Source organism: Acomys russatus, chromosome 2 (genome assembly GCF_903995435.1).
Source record: "Acomys russatus chromosome 2, mAcoRus1.1, whole genome shotgun sequence".
NCBI classification, from domain to species: Eukaryota; Metazoa; Chordata; class Mammalia; order Rodentia; family Muridae; genus Acomys; species Acomys russatus.
This window is the reverse complement of record NC_067138.1, coordinates 14,656,686-14,671,680: the sequence shown is the minus strand read 5'-3', so window position 1 is coordinate 14,671,680 and position 14,995 is coordinate 14,656,686. Positions and strand designations below refer to the sequence as shown.

The 14,995-nt window shown below is 38.1% G+C and overlaps 1 non-coding gene across 1 annotated transcript; it reads right to left on the bottom strand.

Annotated features, from left to right (window-relative positions):
* Window positions 1-14,469: 14,469 nt before the first annotated feature.
* LOC127208163 (U6 spliceosomal RNA) lies at window positions 14,470-14,576 on the bottom strand. Its single transcript, XR_007833071.1, has one exon. It is a non-coding gene; the product is annotated as a U6 spliceosomal RNA (small nuclear RNA).
* Window positions 14,577-14,995: the final 419 nt, after the last annotated feature.

The window sequence follows — 14,995 nt, the reverse complement described above, 5'->3', positions numbered from 1 at the left end:
GGTTTTTCCAAGGCTGGAGAGATGGCTCAGAGATTCAAGTTGCTTGGTGTTTTCAGGGAGGGCTGAATGTGGTTTGATTCACATCACCCATGTCAGGTGGCTCCCCCTTGCCTGGAACCATAGCTCTGAGGGATCTGGTATGTAAGGGAACATGCACACCTATCATCAAATCCAAACCCATGTAGACACACACATGTATAAATAAAAAATAAATTCTAATATTTTACTAAAATACTTTAGTTTTCTTCTTAATGGAAAAAGTTAAATGACACAAAACCAAATTATAAGTTACTGAAAATTAAAGGATAAAGATAAATGTAATTGTTCTACACTAACAACAGACATTGCCTCATTTAAAAATTTTTCTGAGGTGTTGGTGGATTTTAGTTACCTCTGGTCATGTTACTAGATCTGCCTTAGGTAGTGTCACTGTTTAAAATGCAAACGTGTCCTTTTCTAATAGAATGTTTTCAGGTACCAAATCTCAGTCCTGCTCTTCACTGATGAGTCAGCTTGGATCTAAAACCAGAAACATTTGAATCCAGTTCGGTTGCTCTGATGTAATATGAATCCTCCTTTCTGCACTCCTTGTTTAACTTTTCTTAAATTTCATGAAGTCCGGTAGTTTGTGACAGTACTTTTTGACTGCTCTTTTTGCTGTTTTGATTTGGGGAAAGACTTAGCACAAAGAGAGATCATGAAATACAGGGAATACCAAAACTAAAGCCATAGACCCAAGCTCCACCTTCACAGTATGTGCTATCTCAAATGTGCAAAGCGAACAAATTCTGTTTTACGGTGTCCTGCTCTTGGTAAGAAGACTACATGGCTGAGATTTTTAACTAATATATAATTATCATTATAAATAGCATGAGGTAGCTGCCAGCTTGCTGACCCTAAGCCCTCTAATGGGTAGTTGCTGACTGGCCGCCTTTTCTAAACAAAGCATGAAATACAAGTGTCAAAAGAGACCCAGGGGTTATCCTTTTCAATCTCCCCTTTGATCCTGGAATTCCTCCAAGCTTCCCTACACAGGACTCTTGGCTTTCTTTCTCACTTGAACTCCCCATGACAAAGAGCGCAGTAACTCCCTATAAGCACATTTTACCTGGAAAATGTCAGCTCAACCTGTGGCACCATTATATTTAGAACCCCATCACACTTCCATAACTTGGATGACAATCAGTCTAATACTTTTCCCCTTCACACAACCCTGAACCCAGCAGCCAGTACTCTCAAAATTTTTTTAGCAGGAGTTCAGTTTTTCTGGCTTCTCTCACTTGAGACAGTGTTAGGGTCCTCTGTCACATTTAAGTATGACATGTAGGCTCAGAAGAGAGGGAGAATCATCTGATGTGGCTAGCTTAGGTCCTGGTCAGCAATTCTAACTCCGTGAGCCACTCGTTATGGTGGCGCACATTGATGCTGTTGGTCATCCATACCACACTAGCTCTTTCTCAGCCATATCAAACTGCTCAAGAATAATGTCAACAGTTTTGTTGTTACTAAACTTTCATTTTCAATGAGGATAGTTATTGTTATTTTTAAAATATATTTTATTAATTTATTCATAGTACATCTCAATTGTTATCCCATCCCTTGTATCCTCCCATTCCTCCCTCCCTCCTATTTTCCCCTTACTCCCCTCCCCTATGACTGTGACTGAGGGGGACCTCCTCCCCCGGTATGTTTTTTTAAACAGTGTAAGAATGTCTGAACAGTATAATGATAGAGTTTGGATTTCAAGCTTACCATTTCCACTTTGCATCAATGCAAATTATTTTAGCTTTTCCTGTTCAGAATGCTACTCAACAGCTTTTAGATTCAGTTTCAATATTTGCCAAAAACTATGACAAGGTCTAGGTATTCGCTGATGTTTTGATACTTAAATGTAGCAATATAGATAAAAATAACAAACACGCAATGCAAAGACCAGATCATTTCCTTTGTGTGCAACATGCTATCTTCATCGGTGTTATATCCCATTAGTATTTCTCCATGTGGATGTCACAACCCAGTGAATTAGCACTTCTTCCCATAGTGTTCTCATCTTTGAATTTTTACATACTTTCATTTTTTGTACAGAGTAGTGATTATAGCATTAAAAGATAAAGTGAATGTGATGTTTTCTAACAATAAACCTCCCAAGTTTGTGTTCATTAGTATTTTTACAGAATAAAGAGCAACAAAAATAAAATGTGTGGAAGTCACCAGAGCACAAATCCTTTCTCATTACAAAACTGTCATAGAAAAGCCTAAAGAGCTGAAGCAAATTTTTCCTATATATTATTTCATGCTCATATTGACCCATTGTAGCATGGAAAATAGTATGTACTCCATCTTACAGATAGGCTTAAAGCTGAAACAAAGAATGAGTAACTCACACAGTATCTTCAAAAATCACAAACATTGTGTCAATTATGAATTCTAGTGTATAAACACCGGAAAGATTTATTATAATTTTTCCACATGGTAATCATGCAATTATTTTATTCAACAAATAGGTTTTTTATCATGTGAAGAACACCTGAAACTGTCCTGCACACAGAGACAAGTACCAAAGTCTTGATTGCAATTGATACTACTAGAGGGAAAAAATGATGAACAAATAGTTAGCAGGATGAGTGACAGTACCTGCTGAGAACAAGGACTTGAGAGAAAATGGGCTTTGTGGTGATACATGTAACTGGATACCTGCTTCAGATAAAAATGGCTGGTGGAATGTTCTGGAAAACTTTCATAGGTGTATAAGCCCAGGCAAGCAGGGCCTAGTGAGGGCTGGGAGATCAGTGAGTTATAAAGTACCTGAATTAAATAATAGAATGTGTAGTGTCCAGTCTACTTCACACCCCATCTCTGGAAGGTACAAGGATCTCTGTGGAACAGGAGGTTGGGGAATAAGGGACGTAATGACCAAGGATAGTATATGTCTTCATCATAACAAAATTCTGTTTGTCTAAGAAACTGTAAATAGAGCAGGTAATGTGGAAGACAATGTATCAAAGTGGTACGGACAACGCCATGGAGATGTTTCAAGCAGCAGACAGATATTCAGCCACTAAGGAGAGGGAGCAGATGAATTTCATGGTGTAAACTATAGTTGGAGTAAATGGCACCTGATACGGGGACCCTACTTATTAAATGAATTGGATAACAGAGTGTGCAGTGCCCAGCTATAATAGAATATCTAAGTCATATGACAGTGCCGTTGCACACATGAAGTCACAACAGTTGTGACCACTTCCACAAGACCAGTCCAATCTCAAACCAGAGAAAATTCTTCAGTGGGGCTCAAGAAGTATCCCTACTAGCTGAGTAACTATTGGCAACCATGCCCACTAGGGAAAGAAGAGTCCAGTGTTTTTTTTAAGGGTTGTAGTCATCCATTCGTTATCCACTCTCCTGTGGATGGGACCATTCCTGTGCTTATCCTAGCAGCACTAAGCGAACACAAATAGTTGTTTATTTTCAAAAACAAATAAAATTGGGAGGGGAAAGGAGAGTCTTTCACAGAGGAGAAATATGAGGGGAGGAAATGAAGCTCATGGATTTGGTCAAAACATATTTTGTGTATACCAGGAATTCTCAAACAATAAAAACCAGGCACCCAAACACTCACCCATCAGCCCCATGGGGGGGTGCAGGGAGTGGGCAGTTGCACCACTGTGATGAGGAAATATGTGATGAAAAGAAGGGAAGGATAGATCATGCGGTAGAGAAATAGGAAAGAAAGCAAAGCCAAGAGGTTTGTGCACTGTGAGGATAAGTGAGCCCAGTGAGAAACAGGCGGATAAAGGAGCCTTTGCAATCACCTGGTCCATGGTGGTGCCTGGGCCTAGGCAGATACCAGTTATGGCAATATCTGGGTTGGCCTTATCAAAGCCAGGGTCTGTACTGATGTCTGTAGCCTGTGTTGCCACCAAAGGCCATCTGGATATCAGTGGTCTGGGCTGCTGCCTGATACCCGACTGATGGCCAAAGGACTTACTGATGCCAGGGGTCACTGATCTATATAGCCTGTGCTACTACATGAAGCCCTGCTGACATCCTGGCCCAGGCTGCCACTGAGAGCCCTGTCTGGTTTGGTTTTCCTGCTGTAGCTGGAGTCTGCATTGATGCTAATGGTCCAAGTTACCACTAAAGGATATCCATGGGCTGGGCTGGCATGTGAGACCATGTTGATGTCTAAGGCTTGTGCTGCTCCTGGGGCCATACTGATCTTAGTGTCCTGCACTGTAGCCATGATAACATCCTGCCCATGCTGCCACCAGGGTCTATAACTGGATTTATGGTCCTATCATATCAGGGGTCTGTGTTGATGTCTGAGGCCCTGATTTACCACCAAGAACCATGTGGATGTCACAGCCCAGAGGCCTTGTTCATGCCCAAGGACTGTGCTGAGCTGGGCCCACCTCTTACCTGGGCAAAGAGGAAGAGGTGGCTCTGGGGCATGGGTGCAGGAAAGCTGGTGAGCTGACCAACTCAGCTTCCACCCAGGCCCAGATACAGGGTTCTGAGTTGGCCCAACCCAACATCCACCCCATCTTTGAACTTCTGGAATGCATGCATGAAGGGGGCAGTCTCACAGGTCCCAAGTCACAAGATCTTCCTGACAAAGGGCAACACCAGGATTTTAGAGAGGAATCGCTCTGAGGATCCAGTATTGATAATGTAGCAGAAGACAGAGGCCTCGAACCAGACCAGTGACTCATTGCAATGAACACGTACAAGTAAAGCTGTTTGGGCAAAAGGGTACACTGTGTGAGACACGGTAACATGTTTCAGCTTCTGCAGCAAGATGTTTCGTTTTGTTTGGTTTGGTTTGGTTTGGTTTGGAAGGAAGGTTGCAAAGGTGAAGTGTGGATATGAAGGGACATGAAATTCACAAAGAATCAATAAAAGATTTTAAAAAATAAGAAAATGACTGGGCTTGTGATGTGAATTGAGAAGAATACAGTGTCACAAAGGCAACCAATGCATAGCTACTATCATAGAACAACCTCTTCTTTTGCCTGCAGATTTAACTCTTTCGGTTTGTGTACCTGCATGTGACTACAATCTCAAACACACTAAGGAAATCTTAAACAGTTCATGCTTATAATTCCAGGTGATGTAAATAGATATCCTGCCTCTTCTTGTCCAGTACATCCAGTCCACAAACGCTCCTTGACTACAAGTTAATCTCTTAGTGACCATCAAAAATTTCACATCAGCTGGAATCATATTTAGCACTTGTCATCGAGTTCTTCATGAGAGCACCTTACCTGAGTTGTGAGCTTAGCATTTTTTTACCCTCAGAAGTAAAGTTGTAAAGTCCTTCATTTAAGTGAAAACATAAAAATCCCAATCTGAGTGAGGAAAAAAAATCACTTTCTGACTTTACCATTATTAAAGATTATTTAAAAGTTTGTTGTCCCTGAAATGAAAAATGAGTATTAAGTTCCAGCACTCTTTGTAGTTTCAAGTCTCATGTGTTCCTATATGGGTGAAGGAGGATGCATCTTAATCTCATGGAGTAAGCATGCATGTAGACTGGAGTGATAATGGTCATAATGATGAAAATTGAAAGGTGGGTGGGTTTTTTTTCATGTTTTGAAAACATTATTACAAAACTAGATGATCCTTCATGTCACGGAAAGGCATGTGATCCTAGTCAATTATTTCCCACAGGTTTACATAAGAGAAACAATAGTTCAAAATTGTTTTATAGTGGGTCATGGGAAGAATAGAGTAGCCCTTTACTGAAGCTGCAAGTCTTTTGAAGAAATCGTAGATTTTTGGGAATTAAATTTATGAATATCTGAAAGGTTTAGGTACCTGTTATATATCAGTGCATGGAAATTACAGTGTCTCTGCATAGAGAATTGAATCCATGTGTGCAGTGGTCTAGACTACAGAAGGGGAAAAAAAGAATATTTACAGAATAAATACAGACCAGAAAGATGAGCAGTGGGAGAAAGTCCATGCTGTGGAAGCTTGAGTTTGGTCCTCAGAACCCAAGTTGGAAGGAGAAACCCAACTCCCTGGCGTTGGCTTTTGACCTCCATAATCAAACTATAGCATGTTAGTTTATCCACAGTAATGATAATAATAAATAACCGTAATAAAAGTAGATGATATTTCTGGCCATGGGAGGACATTTAGCCCCAACCAACCAATGAAAGAGCATAGCTTTGAAGACTGAACTTGCAGAAGCCCATTTAGTCAGGAATTTGAGGAAGATTCAAAGAAGGAGCCTGAGATGAAGTGGCCCATCACACAAAACCAAAATTTAAAAAAGTACTTCAAATGGTAAAAGCTTATTTTTTGATAGGATTGGCAGTGGTCCTTTGACTTTTACTTTTATTTTTAGCTAGTACTTCAGAAGCCAAACTCAAAATACTTGAAATGGCTTGATGCTGTCTTTAAATTAGTCACCCATCTTGAAGCAATAGGAGAATGCTCCTGAAAAAGAGACCAGAGCCATTGTATCACTGCCAAGAAACCACCCCGCCCCCCAACTTTGGTTCTTCTTTCATCTCAAAGCTCATCAGCTAAAAGCCAACTCATATTCCTCAGATCCAACCCCCCCCCCATGCAGGAGAAGAAGCCCTGCAATTCTCAGAAGACAATGCACAGGAATAAAAAAAAAATCAGTCTCTAATTTTATAACCGGCCAATTTTGTTGTTAAAGGCCAAGCGCACTTAAATATGTGTCATCACGCCACTATATGTTTTCCCCCTCTCATTTTATATAACCCTGAGCAACAAAGCCAACAAAAGAAAAATACACAGGTATAAGGTCAGTTCAAGGGTTCACCAAAGGGCTCAGAAGCACAGAATCAGCAGATAGCATACTTCACGGGTTGCTAAGAGACCTTAATCTGGGGGAAGAATCAGAATTAAGTTTTTGTTAAGAGGTTTATCATTCCCTACCCTGATCTGTCAATACAGATAGTCTATAGGAATCTTAGCCTTGCAATTATATAGCTGAAGTAATTGGAGAAAAGATAGGAGAAACGGTTTGAACAGGAAAGATGATAGCTTAAGAATTTGCTAAGTCACTTGGGTAGAATCATCTTGAAATTGCCTTAGTCAAGTATAACGGGTTTAGGAGATTTTCTTTTAGGAAAAAAAGAAAAAAGTCTTAAGCACTACTGTGCAGCTTTGCACCTAGTGGACTAACAGTGATCTGATAATATAGTTATCAAATTCATCTAAGTGGAAGGAATATTGACGGTATCTGTCCCTTTTAAAATGTCTGCCTGTCTACACTCTCCCACATGCCAACCAGGCCAGCCCTGCTTAGATCCTATTCTCAGGGTAATATAGACAGAGACCATTGTGCTATTGCTTTGAGTTACTTACTTTTTAATTTCAAAAAAGAAAAAGAAGAAAATGCCATTTCCATGTTCATAATGTAAGGGAGTGCCCATGGAGAGAGAGGCACAGAGTTTGAAGACGTTTTCTTTAGTTTTATACTTTGTGTATAAACCTAATGAAAAAGCTATACAGCAAATAACTGCCATATTCCTCTAATATTATCCAGAATTTATAATTTGCTCCATTTGACAATGATTCATTCTTTCTTTCAGTAATGAGAAAAAGTTGGTAAGTGTGTTAGAGAGATGCACTGAATGGTAGATTCAGATAACGCAGACATTATATATTTAAGACATAGCTTCCTAAGAAGGAAAATCTCAAGAAAAATCTCAGTACAAGAACCAAAGTGAAGACAGTGTCATGTACACAATGTCCTTACCTAAACCACATTCCACAGTCAGAGTGTGTCAACTCTGCTTATAAACAACATATCTATCACGTTGGAGATAAAAATCACCTTTTCACCAATCAAACACCTTGCTGGTTTTAGACATACATTTTCATTGTTTTCTTTCATGCAGAATATTTCTTCACTCTCTGTGATAATATATTTTTGAAAAACTAGGATCCCTTAGCTTTGCTGTGTTTTGTTTTGTTTGTTTGCTCTGTTTTGAGATAGGGTTCCATGCAGTTGAGTTTGAGCTCCTAGTCCTCTTTTCTTCCCATCCCACGTGCTGGATAATAGGTGTGAGACACCAGGCTGAACTGATAGGCCACAGGTTTTAGTACCAGCAAGAGATGTTTAGATGCATGACATATTAACAGATCCTGTGGGTAGATTGAGGCTCTGTTCAACGGGAGGGAAAGAAGCAGCAGCTCCCCCATAGCTTGTACACATCTGGCACCAGAATCTTGGTTGCTACGTACCATTTTCCACTTTCCACAGGTGAGAAATTATCCTTAGAGAAATGGCTGACCACTGTGTAGAAGTTGATCATCTGTTGGCAGCATAAAAATAAAGAAATTGCTAAATTACAAGAGATAATTACAGATATAAGTAGGCATTAGAAAGAGTAATATACTAAGAGAGAGGTCACCTTTTGGTATAGTATTTAGGGAAAGACCTAGAAAGAAGAGTCATTCAAGCTCTGATTCAAAGAAGGAAAAGCTAGCCCTCTGAGGAATGTAGAAAATTAGACACAAGGGAGGGAAAGTTAAAAGACCTTGATGTCAAAATGCTCAGTCTTCACAGAAAAGGGAAAAGTTCTAGGTTTCTACGATAACACTGTTCAGTGCTAGTGGGGTGCCAGGGTGGCCAGGGAGGATATGAATGGGCATCACACAAGGTTGGAATGACAGCATGAGCTCATAGCTCAGGTGAAATCAGAAAGCCCTGCAAAAAGTTCACATGGATAGTCACATGATCTGGCTCCGTGTTCAAAAGAGCACTCAGCTCTTTTGTGAAAAATAAATTAGAGGCAGTGTGAGAAGGAAGAAAAAGACAGATAGGAGAGGATTAGGCAAGCCCAGGCAAGAAATAACGGTGGCCTGCATGAGGCTGCTGTCAGCAGATAAAAATATATGGATGGATTCAGATTACATTTCAGAGTTAAGGACGCCAAGATTTATATGAGATTAAATGTGTGATGCGGCTGAGGAAAGGGGTGGGTTAGAGGACAATGCTCAGGTTTCTATTTGGGGATTAGGTTAAAAGCGGGAAAATGATAGCTTTACTCTGGGCATGGTAGTTTTGATTAGTGTTTTAGACACCAAAACAACTATCATAATTGGGGAAGTAGCAAAATTCTTAGGACACTGTGATTTTTTTCATACCATTTTTTACAGCATAAAAATGTACTATTTCAGTAAGAGCCTCTGTATCATTCTTTTTAAAATGAAGAGTTAAAGGAATATGGTTGTCTGTAAATTTAAATAGTGAATTACGCACTTAGGAAAGGAGAAATCTTAAGATCGACTTCAATAATATATGAGACAAATTATAAGAAAATTTTATTTTTAAGACAGTCCAAAATCTGCAATTGAATAAAAGAGACTGTAAGATAGACTTCAGAAATAACTTTGGAGCAATAATAATTCAAATAAGAATGTCTGTTAAGGTGCTATGTAATCTAATTCAACAGAGACATTAAGAATGAGACTATATAAAGCCTGGTTTAAGAGAAAGAAAAAAGATGTTACAGAAGAGTGGTAATACGTGTCCTGATAATGCTTTTACACGCATTACTAATGTTTATAAAGCCACATTCAGCGAGAAGACGGATTTTATTCTTTTCAGTTTGTTCATTCTAGACTTTCTTACAATTGATGAAAATGAAGTTAAATAGGGTAGCATAATTTTTTAAAATGCTATTTCTGGGAGTTTTCATAAAAGCTAAAAATATTAAGAACCACAACTCACAAAGAAATTGGGGATGTACCAAGCAAATATAGAGCAAAGTTGGGCTACCAGTTTCCTGAGGGGAGAAAAGGAATATCTGCTCTACTTGAGTGAAACGGAAACATATTAGGGGAAAATTAAATAGCACTCGGCTAGATGATATTGAAGATGGGAATAAATGAATTTGTTCTTCATTACAAATATATTTATGTCAAAGCCACCTCAATTGTAGACAAGTATACCTTTTTCAAATCTGATACATTATCCAGTTTTAAGATAAAAATGTCAAATTATGTTTATTTTATTTTGTGCTTTCTTTTTTTGTTTTGTCTCTTCTTATAGAAAAGTTACTTGAGAGAAAATCATATTCTTAATATAGAACTTTGGTAATCTTTATTTAATATACAGAGGCATTTAAAATGGATTTCAAAAACATTTTTATGAAAATGAATTTCCATGGAAATGGTTTCACTATGGCATTTCCATGAAGCCAATGATTTATTATTTATTTAATTTATTCAGATTACATCTAAATTGTTTTCCCCTCACTTGTATATTCCCATTGAGGCCAATGATTTTAATTAAAAGTAGGTGTGGCTTTTTGTATACTGACAACTCAATTTCTTTTTGACAATGTATTGAATCTGGAAATCAAAGAATCTCTGTTACGTGCAACATTCATTCTCTATAAAAGCTCTCTATAAACTGTGAGAGCTTTTAAATGACATAGAAAGGCAAAAGAAAAATCAATGCTGAAATAAGTAAGTGAACACCGGTCACTGGCTCTGAATAGGTCATCATTAGGCCCCCACATGATTTTAAAAAAATTCTCAGCCTTATTCAACCCAACATGCATGGTCTCCAGTGAGAAAAGAAATTACATTTGCTACTTATATTTGCATAGTGCCTTAAAGAATCAGAATGTGGACACTAGAAAACATGAAGCAGAGAAAGAAAGAATCATCAAACAGTAAGATAATCCAGTGACAATGGGGCAACTTTGCAAAGCTGCAATTTCATTATACTCTTAAGAACCTCAAAAAACTGCCCCATCACTGAGGAAACACAGGCCTCGCAAAATAAAACAAGACATAAAAGCTAGCACAGCCAATAATGACACTTGAGAGGACTTCTATGACACACGCTTATAAAAGAAAGCTCTATGCAGAGAGTGGAATGTGTCACCTTGATCTAGTGCAGGGCTGCTTAAACTCTGTACTTGTGACCCCTTTTCACCCAACAAACTTTTACACAATGGTACTTACACAGGCGTATAAACTAGGCATACGTAGGAAACATTTACAGACAATAAACCGCATAGAATTTAAAAAAAAAATAATACTTTGGCACTGTGCAACTTGATAATTTATTTGAAATGAAAGCAAATTTACATATTAATAAGGTGGGTGTGCTTGTTTATTTTTGCATAAAGATATCTTGTCTGTGTACATAATACTGTAAGATGTAGGGAGTTCTGTCAGGGTTGCTCAGTATTTCGGTTTGATAGGACAGCACTTTGCATAAACATGAAATGGCTGAAGGATTTCAGAACCACCTCAGAATTATTGAAAGGACTGCCCTAATCTCAGAGTGAAATTCTCTTCCAGAATTTTTTTTTTTTTTAAATAGAACTCAAGTCAGCAACTCAAAAAGCACTTCTCGAGTCAGACACTCCAATACCAGTAATCAGGCTAAAGAAAATATTAATGCTCTTTGTTTTCACATAATTAAGCCACCATATTTCTTATGTATGGGTTTTACTAGATGAGTATGATTTTTCTTCTTCCTTCGTTCTGTCTTTTATCCCCATTAATTAATACGTTTATTCACTTTACATCCTGATCTCCTCCCCCATCCCTCCTGTTCTCCCCCATTCCGTCTTCCCTTTCTTCTCAGAGAAGGGGAGGCCTCTCATGGGTTCAAACTCACCCTGGCACATCAAGTCCCACCACAACTAAGTTCATCTTTTCCTTCTGAGATTAGACAGGCCTGTCCAGCTAGGGGAAATGGATCCAAAAGCAGTCAACAAAATCAGACACAGTCCCTGCTCCAGTTGTTAGGGGATCCACACAATGTCCAAGCTCAACATCTGCTACATATTTGTAGGGGGTCTAGGCCGAGCCCATAAATGCTCTTTGGTTGGTGTAAACCACCATATTTCTGTTAGGGCAGAAAACATTGTATGTACAATGACACAGTGTAGTGAACCAATGATCTGAGCTGTGTGGAGAGAGTTTGTAAGTTTACGACGTGTGACAGCAGGGATAGTGTAAAGTGTACATAGTTTCCTCAGAGCAAAGGGTGAAATAAACTTCGCAAAATGCAACATGGATGAGCTGCCAGACAGCTAAGATTTTTCATGTGTTTTATTTTGAATTTATTTTGTTTTCATTGCGTATTTAGAAACATTTACTTTTGAGAACATTTTCGTGACACTCAACTTGAGTTATGCAGCCCCAAATAAGGCTGCCATAGTTTAAGAAACGGGTTTCAGATATAATCCTTAATATAGTACCTCAAAGTCATTTTTTATTAATCTTTATTTATAACAAAAGCAAGACTTGTACTTTCTCACACCAAGCCTCACTGAGGATGGACTGTAGAATTTTTCCTTTATTGTGTTGCATCCAGAAAATGAACAGCAGAGTGATGACTGTGGATAGCTGCTGTTAGCTCCAAATTCACTCATACTGTGTAGCTCTCCATTATGAAGCAGTGTCTTCTTTGAATTTAATCCTGTTTTCAAAAATGAGGAGAAATTAAGAATATGTTTAATATTTTTGGTAATGCAAAACTTACATTACCAGTACAGGCAGGTAGAACTAGCACCAAGGAGTCAAAGCCACAAGTTCAGAACCAGCCTGGGCTGATTATTGAGTATAAAGGGCAACACTGGTCACTTAGTAAAACTGTGGTTCAAAAATATAGGTATACAAACTATTTTAGTAATTGATAGTGATATAGTCCTGCTCATTGTAAAAGACTTCTTGACAATTTGCCTATTACTCCTTTCTTTGCTTATAACACAGCAGAGAATGTTCCTGGATTATTTAACTAAAAACAGTCTCATTTGCCTTCCCCAACAGAACACCTATCATATCCTATGTCTCATGCTAATGCTCTTCCCTTGACCTGTTGCAGTGTGTACCCACTTCTGCACATTCACTGAGTGTTGCCCAGGATGTTATCTGATCTCATTGGGTACTCTGTGCCTTTTCACAGTTGAATTGATAACAAAAATAAAATCAGCAGTTGGATGTCTTCGTATTATTGATAATGCATTGAGTTTATTTCAAATGACTCAATTCCATTTTATGAGGTGTTCATGTAGGCATTTTTTCCTATAGCTTTTTGGTATACACTCCATCTTCAAGGTTACAAGGTGGACGTCATGGTTAACCATATTCACTCTTCTACAAATGCTCTCACATGCATTCCCTCTTTTCTTCAATCAGGTTCTCCAGCCACCACTATCTCTAGAATCTGAAGTCTTCTGTAAATCTGAGTGGCATTCCTTTCGCTTCTATCAAAAGGACTATGGAAAATGTGAGACCTTTGCATCCTCAGACCTGCACTACTAATGCTGAGAAGGCTGAGGTAAGAAGAGTCATGGTGCAGGCCAGACTGAATTGCAGAATGAAACCCTATCTTTAAAAAAAAAAAAAAACACTTTCACATGAACTCTGATGTCCCATATTTGACCACGTCCTCTTGATGGGGAGGCCTGGTGGCACTCAGAGGAAGGGTAGCAGGTTACCAAGAAGAGACTTGATACCCTATGAGCATATACAGGGGGAGGAAATCCCCCTCAGGAACAGTCATAGGGGAGGGGAATAGGGTGAAAATGGGAGGGAGGGTAGAATGGCAGAATACAAGGGATGGGATAGCAATGAGATGTAATATGAATAAATTAATAAAATATATTAAAAAAACAGAAAATGAGGATGGAGGGGAAGAGGAAAAAGGAGATAAGGTGGAAATAAGTGAGAGGTGAGGAGACAGAAAAGGAGGGAAGGCAGAGAGAAAGATGGATGAGGATGGAAACTGAAGGGAAAGGGGAGTGAAGGAAAAGTGAAAATATTTTAAGCTGCACTTTCAAGATCAACTTTGTCTGAAGTGTTTATTCCATGTTACACTTGGAGTCTACTCCCAAAGTAATATTAAATAGACAAAATTCATTATCCTTCAGTGTCACCTCTATCAATGAAAAGGAAAATAAAATCTACAGGCATTTGCAGTGTATCTTTGAGATTCTGTCTTAAAAAGAAAGCAAACTCAGTAAGAAATCCCCAGAAAGTTTAAAATGTTTGGCATCTGATACGCATATCTTTTAAAAGATAATGTGCTGGCTAATAGCAGTGGCACACACCTGTAATCCGAGCACTCATGGAGGCAGAGGCAAGTGGATATCTATGAGTTTGAAGCCAGCCTGATCTGGCGGATCAGTCCAGAATAGTCAAGGCTACACAGAAAAACCCTGTCTCAAAAACCAAAAAAAAAAAATTTTTTAAACATTTTCAAATTTCTGTATCTTTCAAGAATATTCTTTTATTTTAAGTGAATTTGACTTATAGATGTTACAATAGTAATTATATTTGCTTTCTGGAATATAAGTTATTTTTCTTTTTTTGGTTTTGTCTTGCTCTTTTTTTTTTTAATTTTTTATTAATTTATTCTTGTTACATCTCAATGGTTATCCCATCCCTTGTATCCTCCCATTCTTCCCTCCCTCCCATTTTCCCCTTATTCCCCTCCCCTATGACTGTTCCAAAAATATGGAACCTTTCACAAATTTGCATGTCATCCTTGCACAGGGGCCAGACTAATCTTCTCTGTATCATTCCAATTTTAGTATATGTGCTGCCGAAGCGAGCACTGGAATATAAGTTCTTAAAATGGAAATATATAATTTATAAATTCTGTTTAATAATCAAATGTTTTGTGTTAAACTCACAATTAATTTATTTCTACCTTGCTGTAGTTGAGTTATGGTAAAAATTAATGAAGAAAAAATTAAATAAATCAGGAAAGTATAAAATCAGATTTTATTTATATTATATTCTTAAAGTTACTTCTGCATACATTTTTAACTTATCTACATTTTATGTAGTCTTAAAATATTGCCTTTATGTCCTTAAATATATATTAAAAACATTAAGGAAATTTAACATGTATATGTATATTCTAATAATATAAACTAAAAACAAAAAATATGCAACCTAAAACATTTTGTTAGTTGCTATCCAATTACAGTAAAGTCACCAGAGAGGAATCTGTAGTTGAAACCACCCACTG